This window comes from Petaurus breviceps, unplaced genomic scaffold (assembly GCF_028583685.1).
Source record: "Petaurus breviceps papuanus isolate PSGF00001 unplaced genomic scaffold, PetGlider_PUasm1.0 90386, whole genome shotgun sequence".
Taxonomy (NCBI): domain Eukaryota; kingdom Metazoa; phylum Chordata; class Mammalia; order Diprotodontia; family Petauridae; genus Petaurus; species Petaurus breviceps.
In genome coordinates, this window is record NW_027187236.1 from 1,466,877 (window position 1) to 1,494,524 (window position 27,648).

Here is a 27,648-nt window from a genome sequence, read left to right on the forward strand (position 1 = left end):
ACGCCAATGCCGGTGCTCTTACTCACTGTGCCACCTGGCAGCCCTGGGATGTATGCATTTATATGTGTATATGGAAGATCTGGGAGTGAAGGATGGAGGCCCTCTCTCTCACCAAGGGACTCAAACTCTGGTCACATGTAGCCTGGTTTCAGCTGTGAAAGTCAGACCCCCAGGGGAGAAGTCAGATTCCCCTCACATGCTCAAGCTTATTCCACATCCCTACCCATGAAAATCTCTTAAAGATGAGGCTTGGCTTATGTCTGGGACCTACCCAAAAGAATGAATAGTGACCCTTCTAGGAGGTCCTCAATGGTCAGAGTAGATTGAGTCTAAGACAGTCATTTATCTCTTCCACATCAAAAGAAATGCTTGAAACATGAAGAATATGTGTGTTAACTTTATTAAGTATTCAGTTTATTGAGTTTTTATTATGTATTAAATACTTAAATTGAATGAAAAAATGTATTAAGCACTTGCTGTGTGCCAAGCACTGAAGATATAAACATATAAGCAAAGATACTACCTGCCCTCAAGGAGCATGCACTCTATTGGGGGAAGGGAACTGTCAGTCAATCACGTTTATTAAGCACCTACTAATGTTCAAGCCACTGTGCTAAGCACTAGGGGTAGAAAAAGAAGCAAAAGGCAACGCAGATGGGGGGCAGTGGCCAAGGAAGGACCATTTTGAACCAGGCGAATTACAGTGCTGAGGAGGCTGGAAGGGACAAGATGAACAGCCTCCTTCCCTAAGCAGTAAAACTGATTTGATTTGATCATGGTTCTGAGACTGAGAAATGGGGTGAAGGCAGGGGCAGACAGCAAGGGGGAGCATGGCTGGGGAGTGCCTGATGAAGTGGGCCAAGTGAGGGATTCACCAAACAGGACAACTAGGCCCAAGGCTTCAGTTCTGGAGAGGAAAGAGTTCAACCTTCCAGGGCAGTTTCAGGTTCCTGAGCCAATCAAGGTGACAGGGGAGGGGATGGCTGGGGAGTAAACCATCATTCTTATGTTCTCTCAAACATAAATCATTTTTGTGGCAGTACTGCTTAGACACATCATCTCCCCCTCATGCCTATACCGTCCAAAGACTTGAGGCCATGTATTACCTTCTAAGTCCTTGGGTGAGGTCTTTTGACTGAGTCCAAGTTTTACAGAACAAATCCTTTTATTAAGGAGATTTCTTCTGTGAAGTTGAGATTCAATCAAAGGGCTGCACTTGAGGACCTAGAGGGTGACATGTGCCCTCCAGGCTTCAGGTTCCCCACCCCTGGTCCAAACAATTCACTTAAGGTCCACATTTTCTAGGAAGTCAAGGCACAGCTTGGTTCCTTTCTCCTGGTTGCAATCCCTCTGGGAGGTTGTTTCAGCAATTACCTCTTGTTGGGCAATCAGCACCTAGACCCAGAAGCTCATCAGCTGTCAAAATCATGAGGTCACCACTAAGGCTAGAGGATCATGGGACAGGGAACTCCCCAGGAGAGGCAACTCCTACCAATGCAGGTTGGTGCCTTCTCTGCAATCTGCAGTCTTGGCAAAATGCCTGGAACAATGACAGATTAAGCTACTAGGCCAGAGTAACACAGCCAGGTACATGTCAGTGAAGGGACTTGAACCCAGGGATGTGCCCAGGGAAGGAAACACAAAGGTGGAGAGGAAGACCAGTATGTGAGATCCAATTTCAAGGTCACACTCACAGCTCACTGCTTTGTCCAGTCCAGACTGGCTGGTTGAAAAACCCCAACATGGAGTCCACTCTCAGATCTCCTGGTGACTTGCTGTCTTACCTTCTCAGAGGTAAGCATCACTAGTCTCCTTCATCTAAAAGTGAGAAGAATAGACACAATAGAATTAAGAACTGAGTCGAGTGCTCACCATCCACATTGTGGTGGCTTCAGTGAAGAAATGAAGGCCTGGGGCCTTCCCCCTTACCCCTTCACTGAAAGTTTAGTCTTAGCCACCATAGTCAGAATTCAAGGGCCAAAGAGTAGATTCTCAGTTAATGTTAGAGTGAGTAAATTCTCATAGAGAAAAAAGTTTGAGAAGTGAAAAGTGAGAAAGGCTTTCCTTATGAACACAGTGAAGGATTCTTTATCAATCTTCTAAGAACTAGCTTGCCTGAGTATGGAACCCATTACTGGGAGGGTTGGCCACCAGACCATGAATTTTTTGGGGAAAAGCAACACATGAAGGCCATGTACACTGAAAAATGAAAAAGGCACAGTTTACTTTGGTAGAGGCACAAAATCAGATATTTGAAGCATTTAGTGTTACTTTAGGGAAGCACCCTCAAAGAAATTCAGCCAGGAAAGCTGGCAAATTGAGCAAGTCAAATGTTCAAAACACAATAGGTCAATATCGAAGGTTATTATCCTGCTGACTCCAGATGTATCTGAAAGGATATGCCAGCAAGCCCCTTTCATGTGCATGTGAAAGGGGAGGAATGCAGTTAAGCCGGTAAGAGAGTCAATGGTCTTGCCCCCTGGGCTTAACATGTGTCAGGTGCTATTTTCCACCCACTCATCTACATAGGAAAACTGGGAGAGGCTTCAAGTTTCCAAACTGGGGAATGCTGTTTGGTAGTACTAGGTAAATAACCATTAGCTAGTCTTCAAAGATTCAAACTGGCTACTATTTGGAATGCTCAAAATAAGCCTGGGTAAAGTTTCCCCAGAGGGATCTAAGCCCCTGGACTAGAAAGAGGAGTTTAAAGAAGATTTAAGTCTGAGGGCCAGCTGGGATGACCCTATTCTTTGTTCTCAACATCTTGGGGAAAGTGGGTTAATTAGGAGGAAGCAACAAAGATCTAAGAACAGAGCCAAGTAGTGATGAGGAAATCTAAGGAGACATCACAGTGGATCATTGCAAACAGCCCACAGACAAGAGATCTCAGACATGGTAGAGTAACTTTATAGCCTCAGACCAGGAATAAGGTTGTGTCAGTTAGCCCTGCAGTTGTACCCAGGACTTGGCCCAGGGGCAAGTGACTAGGAGTCAACCACAGCTCTGTCACTCTGAACCTGCAGAGTCTTCTAGCTAAATGACAAAAACTCAGGCCAGTTGCTGAACTCCACCCAGGGGCAAGTCTATGGTTGTATTGCCTAGACGCAAATTGGGGTCTAGAACTAGAAAAACTCAATCCAGGAGAATAGCAATCAGATCAGATTAGGGCTCATTGTAAGTTTACAGCTCCCTAAATTGGAGTTACCCTTGTGATACCTGAAAAAAACACAACTCATTACCTGGAGGACACAGGAGCAAGACCCCAGGTAATACAGATCTGGCATACAAGGCAATGATGTTCCCTCCAGAGACTGGCCCTAATACCAAGTCTCAATTCAGGAAATAAGGTTAGCAGAATGAATAAAGAAAAAAAGACACCCACAACAAAGAGCTATTCAAGTGCCAGGGACACCCAAGAACCAAATCCAGGTGAAGAAAATATCTCCAGAACTGGTTGGTTGGTTGTTGTCCTTCATATTCAAAGAGGATCAAAATACCATCACTATGTCAAGTTACAGTGTGTCCGACTATGGCTGATCAGATCAATATGAGCTCAGGTCGGGCACATGTAAACATTTGGGGTGGATTCTCTAAATTTGTACATCTTGCATTTCTTTTGAGCTACTTCAATCTTGCTTTGCTCATAGAACACAGAACCTTCTCTGACATATAAGCAAAGGCACAAAGAAAGCTACAGCTTGGCCACAAAATCAACTAGAATTCCTAGAAGAATAATAATTATTATAAATAATAAAGTATCCATAATTATTATTGTCAATAATAATTAGTATTTATATAGCACTTTAAGGTTTGCAAAGTACTTTAAAAATATTAACTAATTTTATCCTTACAACAATTCTGGGAAGTAAATCCTATCTTTATTTTATAGATGAGGAAATTGAAGCAGACAGAGGTTAAGCTATTTACTCCCCTGGGGTTACACAGCTAACAAATATTAGTAGATGTATTTGAACTTGTCTTCCTGATTCCAGGTCCAAAATTCTACTTAATACAGCACCTAGTTACCCTAATTGAAGAAAGGAGGCAAGAAATTTATTTTGTTCCATTTAATTTGAAATTATATGAATGACATATTGTGCTACAGTAAAAAATTGGAAGAGGAAAGAAGTCAAAATTGAATGAGAATTTTGGAGGAAAAACTCAGGAGAATGAACAGCTTAGCACAAAAGGCCCAAACCTTTATCTAAGTAGCAGTCTCCTTTGAAAATTCAAACAGATCAAAAAGAAGTTAATGGCTCCATAAGATAAGAAAAAATATTTAAGAGCTTGGCACCTAGGGCTGAAAACTCTCCTGCCAGGAGGATCAGGAACTTTAGAGCCAAAACTCTAAATAAATAACACCAGAAAACCTGAGAGAGGACTTTTTCTTGGTTTTCAGGAAAGAGTTTCTGCTTTTTTTTTAAAGTTGAAGGCAAAGCCTGTTTGTTCCAAGTGCACAGCAGCACCCATTCATCCCTTCAAAAGATATCCAAGGATTTCAATTGAATCAGAAGCTGGAGACCCTTTCAAGTAGAGCAAGATTTGTAGACATAAAAACAACGTTGGGCAGAGACCATGTACCCAACTAAGAAGCATCTGAGAACAGTCCATCAGGGTCCACAAGACCATCAGAGAGCAGCAGTACAATGACCAAATTCAAAGACAAGAGTGGGGTGGGGGCAGAGCCAAGATGTCAGAGTAGAAGCAAGTGCTCACCTGAACTCTCTTAATAGTTCTCTCCAAACAACCTTAAAATAATGCTTCACATTGAATTCTAGAACAGCAGAGCCAACAAAAGGTCAGGCAGGGTGAAACAACTTAGATCAGCAGGAAAGGTCTCCCTTACCAAGATGGTGGCTGGCCACCAGCAGCAGGATCAGCAAATTCAGGAGTTCACAGCTGGGTCAAAGTTAAAGGACAGTAGCTTTCAGCTCATTAAGTGGGTTGAACAACTGGTCAGAAGGAGATTACAAGGGACACTTTGCTGGCACTGGGTTCAGGACCCTGTTTCATCAACCATACACAGCTCTAGGTCACAGTCTCAGGGCAAAAAGGAACATTAGTTATTGCAGACAAGGAGCACTAGTGATTGTCACTACAGGGAAACAAGTTCCCCTCCTGGGTAAAGAAAATCAAACTCTACTGTGGGCAGGGGGAGGTTGTACCTCAACTTTTCCCTCTCAGAACAAGATAAATCTAACCAAAAATAAATAAGAAAGAAGTGAAGGAAATAAATAGGATTTGAGAAAAGTTAGATATGATAGACTTCTGGAGAAATTAAATAGGAATAGAAAGGAGCATACATTTTTTTTCAGCTGTTCATCTCACCTTCACAAAAACTGCCCCTATGGCAGGGTAAAAAAACATCACAACCTAATGTAGAAAAACAGAAATATTAAATGCATCCTTTTCAGACCATAATGCAATAAAAATTACATTCAGTAAAGGGCTGTGGAAACATAGATAAATAACCTTATCCTAAAGAATGACTGGGTTAAAGAATAAATCCTAGAGATGATCAATAAGTTCATTAAAGAGAATGACAACAATGAGATAAAATACCAAAAGTTATGGGATGCAGTCAAAGCAGTACTTGGGAGGTACTTTATATCTCTAAATGCTTCCATCAATGAAATAGAGAAAGAGCAGATAAGTGAATTGGGCATGCTATTAAAAAACTAGAAAAAGAACAAATTAAAAATCCTTAATTAAATTAAACACCAAAATGGAAATCCTGAAAATCAAAGAAGAATTTGAAAGTAAGAAAACCATTTCAGTAATAAATAAAGCTAAGGGTTGGTTTTATGGAGAAAAAAAAGATAAGATAGACAAACTATTGGTCAATTTGATTTACAAAAAGAAAGAGGAAAACCAAAGTACCAGTATCAAAAAAATGCAAAGGGGAGGGGGCGGGGCGGCTAGGTGGCGCAGTAAGTAAAGCACTGGCCCCAGAGTCGTGAGGACCTGAGTTCGGTTCCGGCCTCAGACACTTAACAGCCACACACACACACACACACACACACACACACACAAACCAAAAAAAAAAAAAAACTAGCCGTGTAACTTTGGGCAAGTTACTTAACCCTAATTGCCCTCCAAAAGGCAAAAAAAAAAAAATGCACAGGGGGAATACATCACCAATGAGCACAAAATTAAACCACATTAGACATTAGTCAGATTATAAAGAAGGATTGTAACTGATGGAATGAACAGTGGAAAAAAGGAAACAAAACCAAACAAGAAAAAGAAAAAGATCAGGTAGTTTGCTTCAATCTGCATTCAAACTCTGTTCTCTCTAGTTCTTTCTCTGAATGTAGACATCTCCTTCCTTCATGAGTCTTTCAGGGTATCAAAACTGCTTGGTACTGGCTGAGGAATAGAGTAGTGGATCAACGGAATAGATTGGGTACACAAGACTCAGCAGTCAAAGACTATAGTGATCTATTGTTTGATAAACCCAAAGACCCCAGTTTTGGAGATAAGAACTTACTATTTGACAAAAACTGATGGGAAAACTGGAATATAGTATGGTAGAAACTGGGCATAGACCAATATCTAACTCCGTATACCAAAATCAAGTCTAAATGGGTGCATGATCTAAGTATAAAGGATGATACTCTAAGCAATCTGGGAAAGCAAGGAATAGTTTACCTGTCAGATTTATGGAGAAGGGAAATCTTTATGACCAAACCAGAGTTAAAGAACACTATAAAATGCAAAATTAATAATCTTGATTACATTAAATTGAAAAGTTTATGTACAAACAAAGCCAATGTAAACAAGATTAAGAGGGAGGTGGGAAATTGGGAAAATAATTTTTGCAACTAGTATCTCTGATAAAGGCCTCATTTCTAAAATATACAGAGAATTGAGTCAAATCTATAAGAATACAAGTCATTCCCCAATTGATAAATGGTCAAAGATAAAATTAAAGATACTGGGGGCAGCTAGGCGGCACAGAACACCAGCCTTGGAGTCAGGAGGGCCTGAGTTCAAATCCAGCCTCAGACACTTAACACAAAAGCTGTGTGACCTTGGGCAAGTCACTTAACCCCAACTGCCCTACCTTCGCCCCTCCAAAAAGCAAAAAAAAAAAAATTAAAGATATTTATAAGCACATGAAAAAAAATTTCTACATCACTATTGATTAGAGAAATGAAAATCAAAATAACTCTTAGTTACCACATCTCACCAGTCAGATTGGCTAAGATGACAAAAAAGAAAAATGACAAATGCTGAAGAGAATATGGAAAAATTGGAACACTAATGCATTGTTGGTGGAGTTGTGAACTGATTCAACCATTCTAGAGAGCAATCTGGAACTATACCCAAAGGGCTATAAATAAGTACATATTCTTTGACCCAGCAATACCACTTCTAAGATTGTATCCTAAAGAGGTCATGGAAGTGGAAGGAAGACACGTATGTACAAAAATATTTATTGCAGCTCTTTTTGTGGTGGCAAAAAATTGGAAATTAAGGGGATGCTCATCAACTGGGGACTGGCTAAACAAGTTGTGGTATATGAATGTAATGCAATACTATCATGCTATAAGAAATGAGGAGAAGACAGACTTCATATTTACCTGGAGAGACTTATGCAAACTGATACTGAGTGAGCAGAGCAGAACCAGGAGAAATCTGTACACAATTACAGACACAACGTATGTGTCATGACCAGCTTTGACAGACTGGACTCTTCTCAGCAATGCAAGGTTATAAGACAACCCCAAAAGAGTCATGATGGAGAGAGATGTCTACATTCAGAGAAAGAACTAGAGAGAACAGAGTTTGAGTGCAGATTGAAGCAAACTACCTGATCTTTTTCTTGTTTGGTTTTGTTTCCTTTTTCCCACTGTTCACTCCATCAGTTACAATCCTTCTTTATAACCTGACTAATGTTTAATGTGGAAATATTTGCAGATCCTATACTTGATTACATGCAGCCATGATGTGGGGGGGGAGAAGGAGGGAGAGAAAATTTGAAACTCAAGGGATTGTGGAACTGAATCTTGTAAACTAAAAGTAAACAAACAAATTAATAAAGACAAAGAAAAACTTTGCAATACTTTGATAAAGAAAAAGGCGCCCCTCCAAGCCTGCGGAAGCCAAGAGGCTGCCATGAGTCAGCGCCATGTCTGCTGAAGGGACCCTCTTCGAGGTTCAGCCCCCAAGCACCCAGGCAGCTCATGTCCGTCTTGAGGCCCCGGTCCTGGAGAGCACCCTCAGGTAAATTTTTCCATAACCTTGTGGAGAGAAGAGACTTTGAGACGCGACTTGATAACATTTCTGTTACATTTCTTTCTCTGACGGACTTGCAGAAAAATGAAAGTCTGGATCACCGGATTAATCTGAGTGGACCAATCCAGCTTACGCACCTTTCCAATAACCTAGAGACTCTAGAGATTCAAGGGAGACGTCCTCAAACTTCTTCCCCTGGAACTCAGTTTTTGTTGGTAAGTAAGGCTCGATCCTCAGGCCTTAGTCACATGTTGCCTGGTCTCTAGGCAGTGGAATAACGTTATAAGTGTCTCTTGGTTGCTGTTCTTTGTTCTGGAAGAAGACCAAAATGCCATCACTATGCTAATGTTAACTTCCAGTGTGTCCAACTGTGGCCGATCAGACCAATATGAGCTCGGAATGCTCTAACACAGACTGGGCACAAATAGTCCATGTGAACTTTTGGAGTGGATTCTCCAAATTTGTACATCCTGTGTTTCCTTTGAGCTATTTCAATTCTGCTCTGCTCTTAGAGCACAGCACCTTCTCTGATGGGCATGAGATTGCTGGGTGGTTCTGTGCCAGCATCTCACATGTCACACAATCAATTCCAAAGTTCTTCGAAGAGACCTTGAGAATATCCTCGTGTTTACTTCTGACCACCAGGTGAATGCTTGCCCTGTGTGAGTTCTCCATAAAACAGTCTTTTTGGCAAGCACATGTTTTGCATTCCAAAAATGTGACCAGCTTATTGGAGCTGCGTTTTCTGAAGCAGTGTTTGAATGCTTGGCAGTTTAGTTTGAGTAAGGACCTCAGTGTCTGGTACCTTATCCTGCCAGGTGATCTTCAGAATCTTCCTAAAAAATTCCAATGGGATGTAGGGTGTGCTCAGGGAGGACTGGTACCTCTGGTGTGATAAGTGCCTGTACAGAGTTATGGCAGACCACCTGTATAAACTTTGGCTGGCAGATAGATGATTCCATTCAAGATGCTTTGCATTGGAAGAAAGTTTATTTGAAGGCAATTTTGCGAATGAAACAATTGAAGGACCATGAAATCTTTGAGACCTCATTGTTAATTGGGCACAGTGCCAGATTATATGCACTTTACTACAAGGATGGCCTTTGTACAGGATCAGATGACTTGTCTGCAAAATTCTGGGATGTGAGTACAGGACAGTACATATATGGCATACAGACCCACTAGTTCAGCCCTAGGACTTTATCAGTGGGATTTTGCCAGCTATGATATCCTCAGGGATATCAAGACTTCAGAGTTAGAAAATTTGGCATTACTTGACTTTGGAGACATCTTTACCATGTTATTTGACAGCTGCTATCTCTACATCATGGACTTAAGTACAGAGAACCTGATCAGCCTTTGGCCTCTGCCTGAGTACAGGAAGTCAAAGAAGGAAGGGCTCAAGTTTCATGGCAGGTTAAATGTCATGGCTGAACGGACTAAATGGGCAGAATGATATGGGTTTTGTTTTTGCCACCAGTATGCCTGACCACAGTATTCACCTGGTGTTATGGAAAGAACATAGTTGAGGATATGGACAACAGCTTAAAAATGACTGATGCAACCTCTGTGGGAGCTGATTTTGCATGAACCAAAGTTCACACCTAAGGGTATATCATGCAGTGCACAACCATTTATTTTCCTGCAAGTGGGGAGTGATGGGGGTTGGGAGAAAGGTGGGGGGAGAGGGTTTATTTTATTGGCATCATGCAAGGCATCATGCTAACAGTCTACCCCCATTTGTACTTAGTTATGCTTGTCATTAAAAAAGAACAAATTTGGGGCCTATCTTTCTTTTTTGATTTTGATTTTTTTAATCAAATGCTTTATTAACTTCTAGTTTACATCATTCATTTTCGCAAGATTTTGAGTTACAAATTTTCCCCCGTTTTTCCCCTACCTAGCACCCCCAAAAGCAGTCCCACAGGATATCCCCTCCTCCAATCTGCTCTCTCCCATATCTTCTCCCATACCCCCTCCGACTTTCCCGTAAGGCACGGTGGATCTCTATGCCCTAGTGCCTGTATATCTTATTTTCCAGTTACATGTAATAATATTAATAATAGTATATGTATATATATATATATTTAAACATTTGATTTTAAAACTTTGAATTCCAGATTCATTCCCTTTCTCTCTTGTCACCCGCCCTTACTGGGAAGATAAGCAATTGAATAGAGATTGTACATGTATAACTATGCAAAACACTTCCATAGTGGATATATTGTAAAAGACTGACTATATTTCCCTCCCTCCTATCCGACCTGCCACTTGTTCTATTCTCTACTTTGATCCTGTCCCTTTTCAAAAGTGGGTGCTTCCAACTTCCCTCCCTCCCAGCCTACCCTCCCTTCCATCATCCCCCTCTCATCCCCTTCCCCCCTACTCTCCTGTAGGGTGAGATACCCTATTTAGTGTCCCTCCCTAAGCCAAATTCAATGAGAATAAGGTTGACCCAATCTTTTTTGCCTTCTTTTTCTTCTCCTCCATTGTAACCATTGTCCCTTGCCTCTTCTATGAGACAGTTTACCCCATTCTGTCTCTCCCCATCTCCTCTCATTATATTCCTCTCTCATCTCTTAATTTCACCTTTTAAGTATCATCCCTTCCTATTAAATTGGTCCTGTACCCTCTATCTATGTATACTTGTACACATATATACACACATTCACACATATATTCATATACCCATATGCCCTCCTATATAGACATATATGTATATGTGTATATATACATTTCTATTCCCTTCAACTATTCTCATGCTGAGAAAAGTTTCATAAGTTACAATTATTGTTTTTCCATGTAGGGATGTAAATAGTTCAACTTTGATAAGTTCCTTATTATTTCTTTCCCCTGTTTACCTTCTCATGCTTCTCTTGCTTCTTGTATATCAATGCCAAGCTTTCTGTTCATATCTGGATTTTTCATCAAGAATGCTTGAAAGTCCTCTATTCCACTGAATGACCATATTTTTTCCCTGAAATATGATACTCAGTTTTTCTGGGTAGGTGATTCTTGGTTTTAATCCCAGCTACTTTGACCTCTGGAATATCATATTCCAAGCCCTTCGATCTCTCAGTGTGGAAGCTGCCAGATCCTTTGTTATCCTGATTATATTTCCACAATATTCAAATTGTTTCTTTCTGGATGCTTGTAGTATTTTCTCCTTGATCTGGGAATTCCAGAACCTGGCTATAATATTCCTAGGAGTTTTATTTTGGGGATCTTTTCCAGGAGGTGATTGGTAGATTCTTTCAACCTCTTTTTTGCCCTCTGGTTCAAAAACATTAAGGTAATTTTCCTTGAAAATTTCTTGAAGGATGATTTCTAGTTTTCTTTTTTTATCCTGGCTTTCAGGTAATCCAATAATTTTTAAATTATCTCTCCTGGATCTTTTTTCCAGGTCAGTGATTTTCCCAATGAAATATTACACATTGCCTTCTATTTTTTTCATTTGTTTGGATCTATTTAATAGTATCTTGATTTCTCATAAAGTCACTGGCTTCCATTTGCTCCAATCTAATTCTGAAGGAATGATTCTCTTCAGTGAGCTTTTGAGATTCTTTTTTCATCTGGTAAATTCGGCTTTTTAAGGCATTCTTCTCCTCATTGCCTTTTTGAGCCTCTTTTGCCATTTAAGTTAGTGTATTTTTAAGGTGTTATTTTCTTCAGTCAGGCTGTTGACACTCATTTCATAATTTTCTTGCATCGTTCTCATTTCTCTTCCCAATTTTTCCCCCACTTCTCTTACTTGGTTTTCAAAATCCTTCTTAAGGTCCTCTATGGCCTGTAACCAGCTTGTATTTTTCTTGGAAGGTTTTGGTGTAGGAGTTCTGACTTTTCTGTCTTCCTCCTGTTCCATGCTTTGATCCTTTTTGTCCCCAAAATAGGAGTGTAAAGTTGGGTTGCTCTGCTTTCTTTGTTTCCCTTGTTTTCTCATGTTACCCCTCAATTACTTGACTTTTGAGCTTTTTGCCAGACAGTGGAGCTTTATCCCAATCCCTGTGGTTTTCTTAGCTGCTGAAGGTATTAGTTGTGTGCCCTCTCTGAAGCCTCCACATGCTCTGGCAAGCTGGTCATACATGCCAGGACCTCCACCCTAGACTGCAATCCAGATCCAAGCAGGTTAAAGCAAGAGTGATTACCCCTCAGACTGGTTCCTTGGTCCCCAATAATCTGCAGGCCAGGAGCTGAAGCTGCCACGTGGCTGTGGCTGCAGGGCCATGGCTCCTAAGCAGCTTCTCCCTCCAGGGGATAAAGGCCGGACCACACTCCTGAACTACACGATCCCAAAGTCCACACTGTACTGACCTCTAACTTTGTCCATAGCATCTATGTTTTGATTATTCTGGAAACCACCACAGCTGCTGGTGATCTGAAGTCCCTCCCGCCGGCCACTGGTCAGGCTGCCCTGAGGCTAAAACCTCCAGCTCATGCAGGGCTGGGCTCAGCTTCCAACACCATGCGCTGGTTGCTTCCTGCCAGCCTGCTGGGCTGTCCTCACAGGAGGTTAGCTTCTCTGTGTCATTTTGTGGGTTCTGTAGCTCCAAAATTTGTTCAGAGTCACCTTTTACATAAATTGGAGGAGATGGAAACCACAGCCCTGTGGAAGTCCTGTTTCTACTCCACAATCTTTGGGCCTATCTTTCTTGACTGGAGTATTGGTTTAAAGTAAAGTAAATTAAATGGATTACAAATCTTCTAATAATTGAATATGAAATCCCAGGGAGTGACTAAAGAATTTTTTGCCCTGATAAAAATAAAGGAAAAGGACCTATACGAAAATATTTATAGCACTTCTTGTGGTCGCAAAGAATTAGAAATTGAGGGAATGTCCATCAATTGGGGAATGGCTGAACCAAGTTGTTATATATGATTGTGATGGAATACTATTGTAGTATAAGAAATGATGAGCAGGATGCTTTCAGAAAACCCTAGGAAGACTTACATGAACTGAGGCAAAGTCAAGTGAGCAGAACCAGGTGAACAGCAACAAGCAGTATTCTATGATGATCAACTGTAACTGAACTAGCTGTTCTCAGCAATACAATGATCCAAGATAACTCTGAAGGATTTATGATAAAAAATGCTATCCATCTCCAGAGAGAGAATTTATGGATTGTTAATGTAAATCAAAGCAAACTTTTTAAACTTCCTTTATTTGTCTTGGGATTGTTGTTGTTTGGTCTGTGTTTTGCTTTTGCATCATGGCTAATATGGAAATACATTTTGCATGACTGCACATGTATAATCTATATAAAATTGCTTAGCTTCTCAAAGAGGGAGGAGGGAGGGAGAGAGGGAATTTGGAACTTAAAATTTTTAAGAAACAAATGTTAAAATTTTTTTTACATGTAATTGAGAAAAAATACATCAGCGGCAAGAGTTGCCCATCCATGTATGTAACCATGTATCCATGTTGGTGGGTCAGCCTGCCTCAAGTCTCTCCCCACTCTAATCCATTCAACCACCAAAGTGCTTTTCCCAAAGCACAAGTGCAACCATGTCACCTCCCTACCCAGTAAACTCCAGTGGTCCTCTATTCCCTCCAGGAGCAAATATAAAATATTGTGCTTGGCATTCAAAGCCCTTCATAACCTGGTCACTCCCACCTTTCCAGTCTTTTTACACCTCACTCTCCGCCATGTACTCTCTGATTCAGTGACACCAGCCTCCCAGCTGTTCTATGAACAAGACATTCCATCTCTCAGCTCCAGGAATTTTCCCTGGCTGTGCTCCATGCCTGGTATGCCCTTTCTCCTCCACTCTGACTACTGATCTCTCTGGCTTTCTTTAAATTCCAGCGAAGATCGCATCTTCTACAGAAAACCATGCCCAATCCCTCTTAATTCTTGTACCTTCCCTCTATTAATGATTTCCTATTTGTCCTGTATATAGTTTAATATGTATGTATGTATGTGTGTATGTACATATATATATATTTGCATCTTGTCTTTCCCATTAGATTGTAGGATCTTTGAGGGCAGGGACAATCTTTTGCCTCTTTTTGTGTCTCCAGCACTTACAAAGTACCTGACACATAACAAGCACTACATATATATATATATATTGACTATACGGGCCCAGGTCATACATGTTCCTTACATGTCCCCTGGCCATATGTTTCCCATAAGTGAGCCTTAACCACATATGTCCCCTATGTGCATCCACTCTTCTCACCAAGATCTTGTTTATTGGTGGGGGAGCACATCAAAGGCATATAGGGGAAATGTTTGTTGCTGCTTTCTTGCTATACCCTTTTATTCAATGCCTTTATTTTGAACTAATTGTGTCCTAAGGCTGACTCTTACAGGTAAATTCATTAGTGAGGGAGTGAACTCATTAGTTCATGAGCTAAAGTTTTAGGAATACTGAGCCACTGAGTACCTTTAACCTGCAATAGCTGTTCCCTGAGGGACTGATCCTATTAACTATGACATTTCACATGCAGGAAAATAACTCCAAAAGGAAGGACTTAGGAGAGGAGCCAGAAGGAGATTCTGTTAGGAAAGCAAAAGAGGGGAGATAATGAAGACAATTTTGTGCTGATAAGTTGCCGTCCTCCAGTACACTAAATCCATCAGGGCCATTTCAAATAATTTTACTGAAGATTAGAGAGTGGGTTAGAAGAAATTCTGCCATGGAAATATGAGGAAAAGTGAGATGATTGCTTTTGGATAGAGATGTCAAAAACCCAAGAATCCTCTTTTCAGGCTTTGAATAACAGTACCCATCATTGTCTTGTATAGTTAGCACTCTTACATAAGAAGTGAAAACCAAACTCATAATGACCAATGGATTATCAAAAGACTTCCAAAGAACCCCTGTGGAAACAAATACATAATGTCCTATGCAACATGGGGGTTTATGAGAATGGGAGTACAATGATGTCCAGTGCTTGGATACTGGAAAGTGAGGCTCCCTTGAAAGAACTCTAACTGATCTCTAGCTGGTACACAGTGTCTCTAGGCTTCGAGTCTGTTCATATGAAAAAAAAATCCCGTAGTTGGGTGCCAAACTGGGCTGTTTAAAGTCATTACAATGTTTCTGTACCGTATCATTCACAGTTTAATTGTCTTTGATTACTTTAGTAATTTTCTTCCCTTTTTTCAAAAGGAACGCCAATTAATTTCAGCAGATGATAGAGCAAACTGGCATACAAATTGCTACAACAAAATGAGTCTACTTTAAAAGTCAAATCCGCGAATTAGTAAGGAGGGAAATGATGTCCAAACAACCAACCAGGGAAAATGGTTTGAACTGTGCCATTTATCAGAAATCAAAAATTGTTTCCTGAAAGGGTTTAATTCATTTGTGGAAAAATGGAATTCAAAATAGCATCCTTTTCTTTTGCCTTGTAACACCATGATCATTTAGACTGGAAATTAGCTTAAAACAAGTGGGTTTACTTCCAAAAAAAGAAAAAAACCTTCAAATACTATAAATTAAGAACTGCTTTTGAAAACTATTAGTCAGTGTTTATGAAGCATCTACTATGAGCCATGAATTGTACAACATTCTGATAACATAAAAAGAAACAAAAAACAGTCCCTGCCCTCAAGAAACTTACAATCTGTGGGGTAGATAATGAGCATACAAACACCTACTAACAAGCTATATAAAGGAAAAACATAGGAAATAACTTTTAAAGGCAAGGCACTAGAATTTAGAGGGGCTGGGGAAGGCTTCCTGTAGAAGATGGGATCTGGATCGGAACTTGAAGAGAAGCCAGGAGGCAGGGAGGGAGGGAGAATGCCACAGTCGTGGAAGCCAACCAGGGAAAATGCCTGGAGCCAAGAGATGGAGGGTCTTGTTCCTTAAATGTCAAGGTCAGTGTTGCTGAATCAAAGAATATGGGGCAGGGAGTAAAGCATGAAAAGACTGTAAAATTGGTGGGCGGAGGGGAGGGTAAGTTATAAAGGTCTTTAAATGCCAAATAGAGAATTTTGTATTTGATTTGTTGTTGTTCAGTCATTTTCCGGTCTGACTCTTTGTGACTCCATTTAGGGTCTTCTTGGCAAAGATACTGGAGTGGTTTGTCATTTCCTTCTCCAGCTCACTTTACAGATGAGGAAACTGAGACTCTAGGCCCAGAATTCTATCCACTGCAGCACCACCTAGCTGCCCTTTGCATTTGATACTGGAAATTATAGGAAGCCCCTGATGTTTATTGAGTGGAGGGAGAGGGGGGTGTATAGTTGGACCTGTACTTTGGGAAAATCAATTTGGCGACTGAAGAGAGGATGGATTAGAGTGGGGAAAGAGGAGGCAGGCAGAGATAGGACTCCCCCAGAAGGGTATTGTGATAGTCTAAGAATAAGGTGATAAGAGCCTGTACCAGGGTGGTAGCAGCATCAGGAGGAAGAGATATACTTGAGAGATGTTGCAAAGGTGAAATTGCCAGGCCTTGGTGATCACTTGGACCTGGGTAGGTGAGAGATATTGGGAAGTCCAGGATGACTCCCAGGTTGTGAGCTTGAGAAATTGGGAAGATGGTGCTGTCTTCAAGAATAGTACGTAGGAGGACACAGTTCACAGGGAAAGATGAGTTCAATTTTAGACAAATTAGAGTTTAATATGTCTATTTCAAAATGTCTAAAAGACAGTTGGAGAAATGAGATTGGAGGTCAGCAGAAAGATTGGGGCTGGATAAGTAGATTGGATAATCATCAGCATAGAGATGATAGTTAAATCCATGGGAGCTGATGAGATCATCATGTAACTGGAGACAAAATTAGAGATGAGTAGAGGAATAAGAGAAGAGGATCCAGGACAGAACCCTATGGGACACCTACAGTTAGAGAGTGTGACCCAGATGAACATCCAACAAAGGAGACTGAAAAGCAGCAGTCTGATGGGAAGGAGCAGAACCAGGGGAAAGTTGGGCATTCTGAAAACCTAGAGAAAAGAGAGTATGAAGGAGGAGAGAATGATCAGTAATGTCAAAGGTGTCAGACAGGTCAAAGAGAATAAAGATCGAGAAGAGGCCATTGGATTTGGCAACTAAGCGATCATTAGCAACTGTGGGGAGATCAGTTTTGGTGGAATGAGTTTGGAAGCCAGATTGCAAGGGGTTAAGAAAAGAGTGAGGGAAGAGAAGGTAGTGGAATTTATTATAAACCACCTTTTTGAGTTTAGCTAGGGCAGAATCAATATAGAACAATAGTTAGCAGGGATGGAAGGATTAAGTGAGTTTTTTGAAGTCGGGCAAGATGTGGGCATGTTTGTAGACAGTAAATAATCCAGTGGAGAGGGGAAAACTGAAAATAATTGAGAGAGTGGAGATACCATAGGGGAGAATCTGTTGAAGACAACAGGATGGGATGGGATCACTTGAGCAAGTATTGGTTTTAGCCTTGGTAAGGAGTAAGGTCACACCTCTTCATGTGAGACAGGGGTGAAGGAATAGTGTCAGAAGGCATCTGAGTGAATGGAAATGAGAAGGAAAGGAGAAGAGGGAGCTCATGATAAATGGTCTCAATTTTTTTCAATAAAATACAAGGCAAGGTTCTCAGCTGAGAGAATAGAAGAAAGGGGAACCATGGGATGTTTGAGGAAGGATGGAAAAGTTTGGAAGAGCTGCTATAGGGAGTGATCGAGTTAATTGATAAGGGAGGTGTAGAAGGGTTGCCTAGTAGCAGGGAAGGCCTAGATGTGATTGTGTAACATAAATTTGAGGTGGACCCAGTCAAAATAGTTAGGTGATTTTCATCACCTTCATTCAGTAACCTGTGTGTAGGAGTGAAGGCACTGGATAATGGTGATCTAAGACTGAAACATGGCAGGGCATAATCAGCAATGTGAGATGAGGTTATGGCAGGGGTGAGGAACCTGCAGCCTCAAAGTCACATGTGGTCCTCTAGGTCCTCAAGTGCAGCCCTTTGACTGAATCCAAACTTCGCAGAGCAAATTTCCTTAATAAAAGGATTTGTTCTTTAAAACTTGGACTCAGTCAAAAGGCTGCACCTGAGGACCTAGAAGACCATATTTGGCCTCAAGGCTGTAGGTTTCCCACTGCTGGGCTAGGGATTAAAGAGAAGAGGACAATGCAGAGTTTAGTTCACCAAGGGGTTAAGATGGGGAAAAGAGGAGAGAGTGGCTGGTATAGGGGAGATAGCCTGGGAGAGGATTGAGGGGTCAAGGGACTGAAGGTCACAGTGTGGACAAAGAGTAGGGTTTTGTAAAGGAAGGCAGAGGTGGAAAGCAATAGATTACTGTAGGGTAAGGAGATTTACAAATCCTTGAACATAGAGGTGGTGCATTTGTGAGTGATAGAAAGATAAAGGGTATGAGCATCTTTGTGTGTGACTGAGGTGAGGCTGAATAAGTCATGGGGAATGAGTAGGTTGAAGAACTGAATGGTTTGGGTGTTTGAAGGAAAGTCAATATGTGTGTTCAAATCCCCTAGTATGAGGGCAAGAGTTGTGGAAGAGAGAAAAAAACATGTGATATAATTGTAAAAGGAAGGGGAGTGACCTGGAGGTCTATAGATAACAGCTACCAGGATTTTGATTGGTTGGTACAGATGAATGACATGAACCTCAAAGGAGGAGAGGTTACTGAGTGATGGAGTAGAGGGAGAATCCAGAAATGGGGAATGAGGGGTATTCCAACCCCCCTGCCTCAGCCAGTGATCCAAGGGAAATGAGTAAAGGTGCAGCATTACTGGAGGATGTGCCATTGGGGGAACCAAATTTTGGTGATTAATAGAAGATGGAAGGAGTGGAAAGGGAAAAGATTTAAGTCGAAGGGAAGTTTGCTCCCTATGGAATAGGCATACCAGAGGGCATAGTAGAAAGAGTGGATGGTATTTGATTGGAACTTTGAAGTAGGAGAATTGAGGGAGATAGTAATAAGGAATTGGTTGGTGAGAGAAAGAGAATGGGATTTGGTTGATGACCTACAGTGGTTCAGAATCATTGGGATGTGTAGGGTTTGACCAGATATAAGAACATTTGTCATTGAATGGAAAGTGCCACTGCATTTTCAGAAGGGGCTGGAGATCACTGAGAAGACAAGCACAGCACAAAATGGAAGGCAACAGTCAGATGGGCAGATGGGAGGTCCCTTTAATTACTCCTCTTCCCTCTAAAAGTTAGTGATTGGGTAAGAGAGGAAGCATTAGGAAATGGAAGTCAAAACCCTGACTGAGTGACTCGATATTAGCTAAAACTCAGGAGGAATACAAATTCATCAGATGTAGAATTTCAAGAAATTTGCTTCTCTGAAGAAAACTCCCAAATTATCAGAGCACAAGCAAGACCATCAAACTACACTTGGGAAGGACCACCTGCTCTCCTGGGCACCTTCAACTAAGATGGGGGTGATCACTGAGCCCTGGAGCTGAAGCAGCCAGGAAAAACTTCAGTACAGCTTCTTTGCCCCTTCTTAGACTCCTTTGCTGGATCTTCAGCCAGGTCATGTTCTCTTACTGTGGGTGTCCTCTGAGGCAGAGGTGTCAAACATTCAGTCCCCAACACTGCCAAAAGCAACACAAATTAAATTAGAACACAATGGGGAAATATTTAACAAAAAACTGAAATAGAATAAAACCTAAGTAATATTATGTTTTTAAAACAAAGTCAATATGCAATCCACAGAGATGTACACATTAGTGGTCCCCATTTTTATTTGAGTTTGACACCACTAGTTCAAGGCTCTACCTGGGCCTTCGTCTCTTCTTCTTCTTCTTCTTCTTCTTCTTCTTCTTCTTCTTCTTCTTCTTCTTCTTCTTCTTCTTCTTCTTCTTCTTCTTCTTCTTCTTCTTCTTCTTCTTCTTCTTCTCTCTCTCTCATTCAGTGACCTCATCAACTGTCATAGGACCACTGATCATCTCTATACAGATTCCTGATTCCCAGATCTATATGTAGAGTCCTGTCTTCTCCCCTGAGTTCTAGTTTTACATCACTAATTGTCTATATACAACTGATGTCCTCTAGACATCCCAAACTCAACATGTTCAAAACAGAATACAGTTTCTTTACTCTGTGTTGATCACCTGTTCTTTCTATATACTCTCATCCCTGGGTTTCTGTAACACTACTGTGCTGTGGTTCTTTCCCAACCTGCTAACTCTATCCTCCTTGGCATCCTTTGTTGACAAATCATCCATAGCCACTCTCTATGCAAGAAGGACTCCCTCCTCTTTACTCTCTTCTTTCCTCTATAAAATTTCTCTTAGTCATATATGCTTAGGGAAAGAAACAAAGCAAAAGGGGCAGCCAGAGACTCAGGCTCAAGATCTCCATGCTTTAGATCTAAGAAATGATCATTTCTGCAGGGATGGTGACACAAAGGTCTCAGAGAAATGGAGTTAAAGCCAATTCCATGTGTTCCAGGAATTGATTGGCTCTTCATTTAAATTAATGCAGCTCCCCTCTTCACTACCACTATCATGTGGCAACTGAAGGACCAATATGGTACTATAGACACTGTGCTAATCACTTTACAAAAACTATCTCATTTGATACTACTCTGGGAGGTAAGTACTATTACAGTTATCCCTTCCACATTGCAGGGCTTAGGGACATGGCACCCCTGCAATCTGGAAAATCTGTGCAAAAATTTTTGGCCTTCCCTGCATACCAGAGAAGTTTGAGTTTTTTTTCCTTTTCTTTTATGGGTTGTTTACAGTACCTTATCATAAAATTTGGGTCAAGTATTTGATTGTAGACTCTGTGTCATCTGCTGGCCTTTACATGTGGTCTGCAGCTTTTGCAAAATTCCTCAAAACTTCCCATCTAATTTCTTATGTGAACCTGTGAAATAGTGAAACTGCACTGGGGAAAATCATAATGTGGAAGGTATTATCTCTATTTTATAGCTGGGGAAGCTGAGACAAACAGAGGTGAGGGGACTTGCCCAAGGGCACATAGTCAGTAAATATCCAAAGTCTTCCTGATTCCAGTCCAAGCGCTCTATCTACTACACCAGGTAGATGAGATAGGATAAGATAGGGTGGAATTGGATAGGGTAGGGTAGGATATGCTAGAATAGGCTAGAATTAAGCCAGGCTGGGATAGGCTAGGATATGGATAGTTGCTGGTCTTTCCCTATGAGGTAGGTGCTATTATTAACGCTTTTACACATTAAAAAAAACCTGAGGTTGAGAGATTAAATGACTTACTCATATAATCATAATTAGTAAGTGTCTGAGGAGAGCTCCAACTCCCACTTTTCCTGACCTCAGTGCCACAGCTTTATTTGCTCTACCACACTGTCATTCTGGGCTGCTTCCTCCTCCCCCTGCCTCTTGGAATGAGTAGCTTCTTTCAAAATTCAGCTGAAGTGCAATCTCTCATGTGAAGCCTTTCTCATGCCTACTCTATTAGCACTTTCCCCCAACTCATGACTTTAGACACATTTTGTATCTACCAGTGTACATGTAAATGCGCTAGGTGGCACTGCAGTGGATAGAGTGCTGGCCCTGGAATCAGAAACACTCATCTTCCTGAGTTCAAATCTAATCTCAGACACTTCCTAGCTGTGTCACCCTGGGCAAGTTACTTTACCCTGTTTGCCTCAGTTTCCTCATTTGTAAAATGAGCTGGAGAAGGGGATGGCAAACCACCCCAGTATCTCTGCCAAGAAAACACCAAATGGGGGTCTCAGAGAGTCAGACATGACTGAAAAATGGCTGAACCACAACAATATGCAAATGCAAAGGAAAAATACCTGTACATGTTGTCACCCTAGTAGAATGTACCCTCCTTAAGAGCTGAGAATGCTTCGTTTTTCTTTTTGTATCTCCCCTGTGTCTGTTATAGTGTTGGGTACTAGCAGTAGGGGTTTGATAAACGATTGACATTCTATTCATCTGCTACCTTAAAATCCTCATTGAAGGAAAAGCTATAATACTCAATGACACTATAAACTTATCATTCTTATAAAACCTATCATTCACCTCTGTACCCCAGATCAACCAAGGGCAAGAACCAACAGATAACTTCAAAATCCTTTTCAAAGAAAAAGTTTTAGTTTCATGTTATATACTTCAAGTATTAGTTCAGCAAAAAGCCCCAGTTTCATCTCTGACTTATATACGCTGTTATACTATAGTGATAAACGTACTGGCTCCATGGCTCGACATCCTGGGTTTGAACACTGTCTCTGCTATTTATTGCCTATTTGACACTGGACAAATTACTTTTCTTCTCTAAAGTTGACTTTCTTTCTCTATAAAATGAGACCCTTGCAGTCATATGAAAAAGTACTCCAAATCACTAATAATTAGAGAAATGAAAGTTAAAATAACTATGAAGCTCCCTCTCAGACCCATTAGATTGGTCAAGTTAACCTCCTCAAAAAAAAAAAAAAAACAGAAAGTGACAAATGTTGGAGGGGCTGTGGGAAACGGCCACACTGATGCAGTGTTGGTGGAGTTGTGAATTGGCCCAGCAATTCTGGAAAGTCATTTGAAAGTATGACCCAAAAGTCACTAAACTGTCTATACCCTTTGACTCAGCTAAACCACTACTAGGCATGCACTCCAACAGATCAGAGAAAGAGGGGAAAATATCTTTATTTGCAAAAATATTCATATAGCTGTTTTCACAGTAACAAAAAAGAAAAATAAAGGAATTTCCATCAATTGGATAATGGCTGAACAAGTTATGGTATATGTATATAATAGAATATTATCCCATCATAAAAATGACAAAAAGGATCGTTGCAGAGAAACTTGGGAAGACTTGTATGGACTGGCACACAGTGAAGTGAGCATGACAAGGAAAATAAGTTATACAATAACAAAATTGTGAAGAATAACAACTTTGAAATATTTAAGATCCCTAATGAATGTGATGACCACCCACTGTGCCAGAGGTCTGATGATGAAGCATGCTCCCATCTCCTGACAGAGAAACAGTGGACTCAGGTGCAGAATGAGCCATGAAGCTTTGGACATGACCAATATGGAGATCTGTTTTGCTTGACTGTGGATATTTGTTTCAAGGATTTTCTTTTTCTTTTTAAATTTTCTTTTCACTTGAAGTGGGGGACAGAAAATATTTCTTCATTAAAAAAAGACAAAATAGGGGCGGCTAGGTGGTGCAGTGAATAAAACACTGACCCTGGAGTCAGGAGGACCTGAATTCAAATCTGACCTCAGACACTTAACACAAAACTAGCCATGTGACCTTGGGCAAGTCACTTAACCCCAATTGCCCTACCTTCCCCTCTCCAAAAAGCAAAATAAATAAATAAATAAATAAATAAATAAATAAATAAACAAACAAACAAATAAATAAATAAATAAATGAAATAAAAACTATATCAAAATAAAATGAGACCTTTAAACTAGTCCCTCTCCATGGTGCCTTTTATGTCTAAATTTTGTCATTCTGATATTTTCTGGGTTTTTTTTTGTAAAAGAAATGCATTAAATTAAATCCCCTCTAAAACATCAACCATCTACGATTTCATTATTTGAAGGTAATAACATGGGTTCTCAAGCCTTCATATGCTACTTCTAAAGCTGTTGTTTTTCTAATTGAATGTAAACAGGTTCCTCTGGCTGATTTCTGAGAGTCCAGATTTTAACTGCTTAAGTAAAAACCTTCCCTTTCTCGTTTGATAGCTTTGCTTGTTCAACAGGCAATCAGGGCTAATCATTCAGTAAAATAAAAAAAGAGGTCACTGGGAGAAGAAGGAGGGAGATGAAGGGGAGAGGAAGGAGAGAGACCCTCTTCTTGTAGAAGGCTATTGAAATAGAATACCAATTATCTTCTAAGGTACCTCATAAGAAACTAAACAATGCCATATCAGTAATTGTTCAAGTCCATTTATAGCCCCAAATGGGAGATTTAGTGTTCCTGTCTCTGGTAAGACATTACTGACCCTGAACTTCACTAAAAACAGCCTACTCTGACCTGTTCCCAGATTCAGTTGATTGTTGGGAAGTTCAGAAACCAGCTTTGTATCAATTGATCAGCAAAGCATTTATTAAGTCCCTATGGCTTACCAGGCGTCATACCAGTATTGGGGCCAGAAAAACAATGAAAGTGTCTGGGGAAGAATTCATTGGATTTTCTGGTCTTAAGAGGCTAAAGCTTATTTAGTTAAGAAATCAGTGGTGGGGAACCTGTGGTCTCAAGGCCCCATGTGGCCTCAAGGCCACAGGTTCCCAACCCATGTCAAGGTAAAGACTAGCAGAACCAGTTGATGGTACAGTGGATAGAGTCCTGGACCTGGAGTCAGGAAGAAGAGTTCAAATCTAGCTTCAGACATTGATCAGTTGTGTGACCATGGGCAAGTCACTTCCTCTATGCCTGCCTCAGTTTCTCCATCTGTAAAAGAAGGATCATAATAGTACTTACCTCATAAGGTTGTTGTAGGAATCAAATCAGATGTTTGTAAAGCACTGAGCACAGTGTCTGGCACTGTGTAGAAGCTTGTTTCTTCTCCTTCCATCAAGAGCTTCCCAGCTGTCAACAAGACTACAATTTCGAAAGTCAGATGTTGTTCTGGTGCCATAACTTTTCTTTTTTACATTATTTTAAGTTTGATTTCTTATCATGAACTTAATCCTCAATGTGAACATTAACATGAAAGAAGAGTAAGAAAGATGATATAAGATGGTAAACGTTTATTAACAAGGTAGTAGCAAAATAACCCTATTTTTGCTCCTCTTCTGTCTACTAAAAATATGCAGATTTTCTCGATTCTTTTGTTTTGAATGTCTATTACTCCCCACTCCTCCAAATAAAAGCCCTCCCTTGTAATAGATAAGTAGAGTCAAGTGAAGTGAATCCATATTTTGACCATGTCTTAGAATGGAGAGAGGCAGTGTGGGAAAGTAGATAGAGAAGTGGATATAGAAAGCAGACTTGAATTTCACTTCGGAAGTATATAAACTGGGTGACTTTGGACAAGTCTCTCTCGGAGCCTCAGTTTCCATATCAGTAAAATAAGAGGGTTGAATTTGATGACTCCCAAGTTCCCTTTGAGCTCTAAATCTGTAATCACGGGAATGCCTGCCCCACCTGTTACCTCTAGCCCAAATGCTCCCCATCACTTCTCCTCTTGAGTTATTTTGTCAAGAACACTAGGTCTCTTGTCATTCTCCCCAAGCTTTGTTTTTCTCTTATCAGATGCTGAAAATAATAATGGCAAAGTTGGTGACACAGACTCCTTCAGCAGACTGAGAACCTTCAGGATACAATTGAACCTTAGATGGAGCACGTAATGTAATCATTGACAATAAATATCTGAGAAAAATAAATCTGCTTGGTACTAATACAGGCTCTAGCCTGGGTGGCTTTGGAGTGAGGTGGCCATCCATCTGCATTCACTCCTGCTTCCCTTGGTGATCAATTGCACAAATTAACAAGACAACAAGCTGAGATTACAATTGTGGTTTGCAATCCTACAACAGACATTATTTCCATGGACCCTCTGGGCTTCAAGCCCCCATATTCAGCCCTGGTAGCATTGGGCTCAAGGTACTCAAGCTAATTGAGTTCTTTTGCTTAGTACTAAACAAAGAAGACAGAGCAGGATGGTCAAATAGCAAGATTACTGACTGAAGTACACCTAGCATTGAGCTGTGACTCTATGCTGTGGGGAACCTCCAGATAGTCTTTTTGATCTTTGTGGGCCCCAGTTTCCAAAGCTAGTGCCTGGAAAATAGCATCATTGATTTTGTAAAACCTGTCCTTGTGATTTCCTCAGTGTAGGGAATTCTTGGTGTGGAAATTCCCTCAAACCAAAGTGAATGGCACCTTCCAGCTTTAGAGAGTTGCCAGGGATGCTGAGAGGTTAAGCCATTTACTCAGGATCCCATAGCTAGTATATATGAGACTCAACACATATGTGAACTCAGATCTTCCTGACTCCAAGGCCTGACCTCTATAGACCACACCACATTGATTCTCATATACACTAGGTGTTGAATGAATATTCAGTTGAATTGTTGAATTTAGATAATGATTGGGCCACCTTAACTGATCCTCTCCCACTCTTTGTATGTACTCCAGTGCCTCTCAGCCCTGACATATTTATTGCATTGTTTCAGAGGCTGGTGACGCTGATTCCATATTACATCTCATATCATTTCAAAGCTCGTGGCTTCCTGGTGCTAGTCTTCAGTCATTAGTCATGATTAGTCTCATTATCTCTCACAAAAAGAACACAAATTTTCCCTGAGATAGCTACGCAAGGACCAGAAGAGAAAAGGGAAGAAAGGAGGTATAAGAAAAAGATATGAGTATGGATGGGTGAAAAATTGCTTGAGGTAAAATTAAATAGCTAAGAAATAGCTAGGTAGTTAATAAGATTTATAAAAAAAAGAGGGGAGGAGAAGAGTAAAAAAAGAAATGGACAAGATGTATGCAGGACTCCGTGGTGAAAGGGGTGAGTAGAAGAAAGGAGATGATGGGGAAATGGCCCCATGCTGCCTCTTTGAGGTTACTGCCAGTCACCACCAACTACTGCCTTCAGGTCCAGTATCTTGAAGTCAGTAGAGATAAGAAGGTGTTAGGTGGAGAAAGGATTGCGGGTGGGGGTATAGTTCCATTATGCTTTAGGAGTTTAATCAGATCATCTGAATTCACAAATTATATTCTATGTAATTTTTAAAATTCACAAGTCCTAGTATTTTGTTTTTAAAATTTGTTAAAACCAATCTCTATACAATATGTGTTGCTTCTCATTCGATGAACTGATATCTGACTTTCTCACTCTTCCATAGGTCCAAAAAGTCATAATTTATTGGCAGAAATTGAAAATGGGGGCAGCTAGGTGGTGCAGTGAATAGAGTAGCAGCCTTGGAGTCAGGAGAACCTGAGTTCAAATCCAGCCTCAGACACTTAACACTTACTAGCCATGTGACCTTGGGCAAGTCGCTTAACCCCAACTGCCCTCCAAAAGACAAAAAAAAAAGAAATTGAAAATGGATTCATTCCAAGGATTCACAGAATTGACATTACAAAGCAATAACAGGGAGGAGCTGTGAGAACATAGGCAACTTAATGCACTATTGGTGGAACGATGAGTTGGACCAGCTATTCTGTAGGGCAAACTGGAACTAGGCCCCAAAAGTCACTAAAATGTGCAGACTTTTTGACCCAGAAATACTACTAGTAACTTTGTACCTCTAAGAGATCAAAGCTAAAACTGAAAGGACCCTTATATACCCCAATATTTCTAATGGCTCTTTTGGTAGTGTCAAAGAACTGTAAACTAAAGGGGTGTCCATTGGTTGGGGAATGGTAGATGGATATGATGGAATATTATTCTTCTGTAAAAAATGACAAAAAGGGATAGTTTCAGAGAATCTTGGGAAGACTTGTGTGAACAGATTAGAGTGAAGAGAGCAGAACCAGGAGAAAAAATTGTTCAACAACAACTTTATAAAGACAAACAACTTTGAAAGACATAACAACTCTCATCAGTGAACCAATCATGATT

At 40.6% G+C, this 27,648-nt stretch overlaps 1 long non-coding RNA gene across 1 annotated transcript; it reads left to right on the forward strand.

Annotated features, from left to right (window-relative positions):
* Positions 1 to 1,542: 1,542 nt before the first annotated feature.
* LOC138177334 (uncharacterized) lies at positions 1,543 to 25,462 on the forward strand. Its single transcript, XR_011172473.1, has 3 exons — positions 1,543 to 1,794; positions 8,322 to 8,456; positions 25,332 to 25,462. It is a non-coding gene; the product is annotated as an uncharacterized lncRNA (long non-coding RNA).
* Positions 25,463 to 27,648: the final 2,186 nt, after the last annotated feature.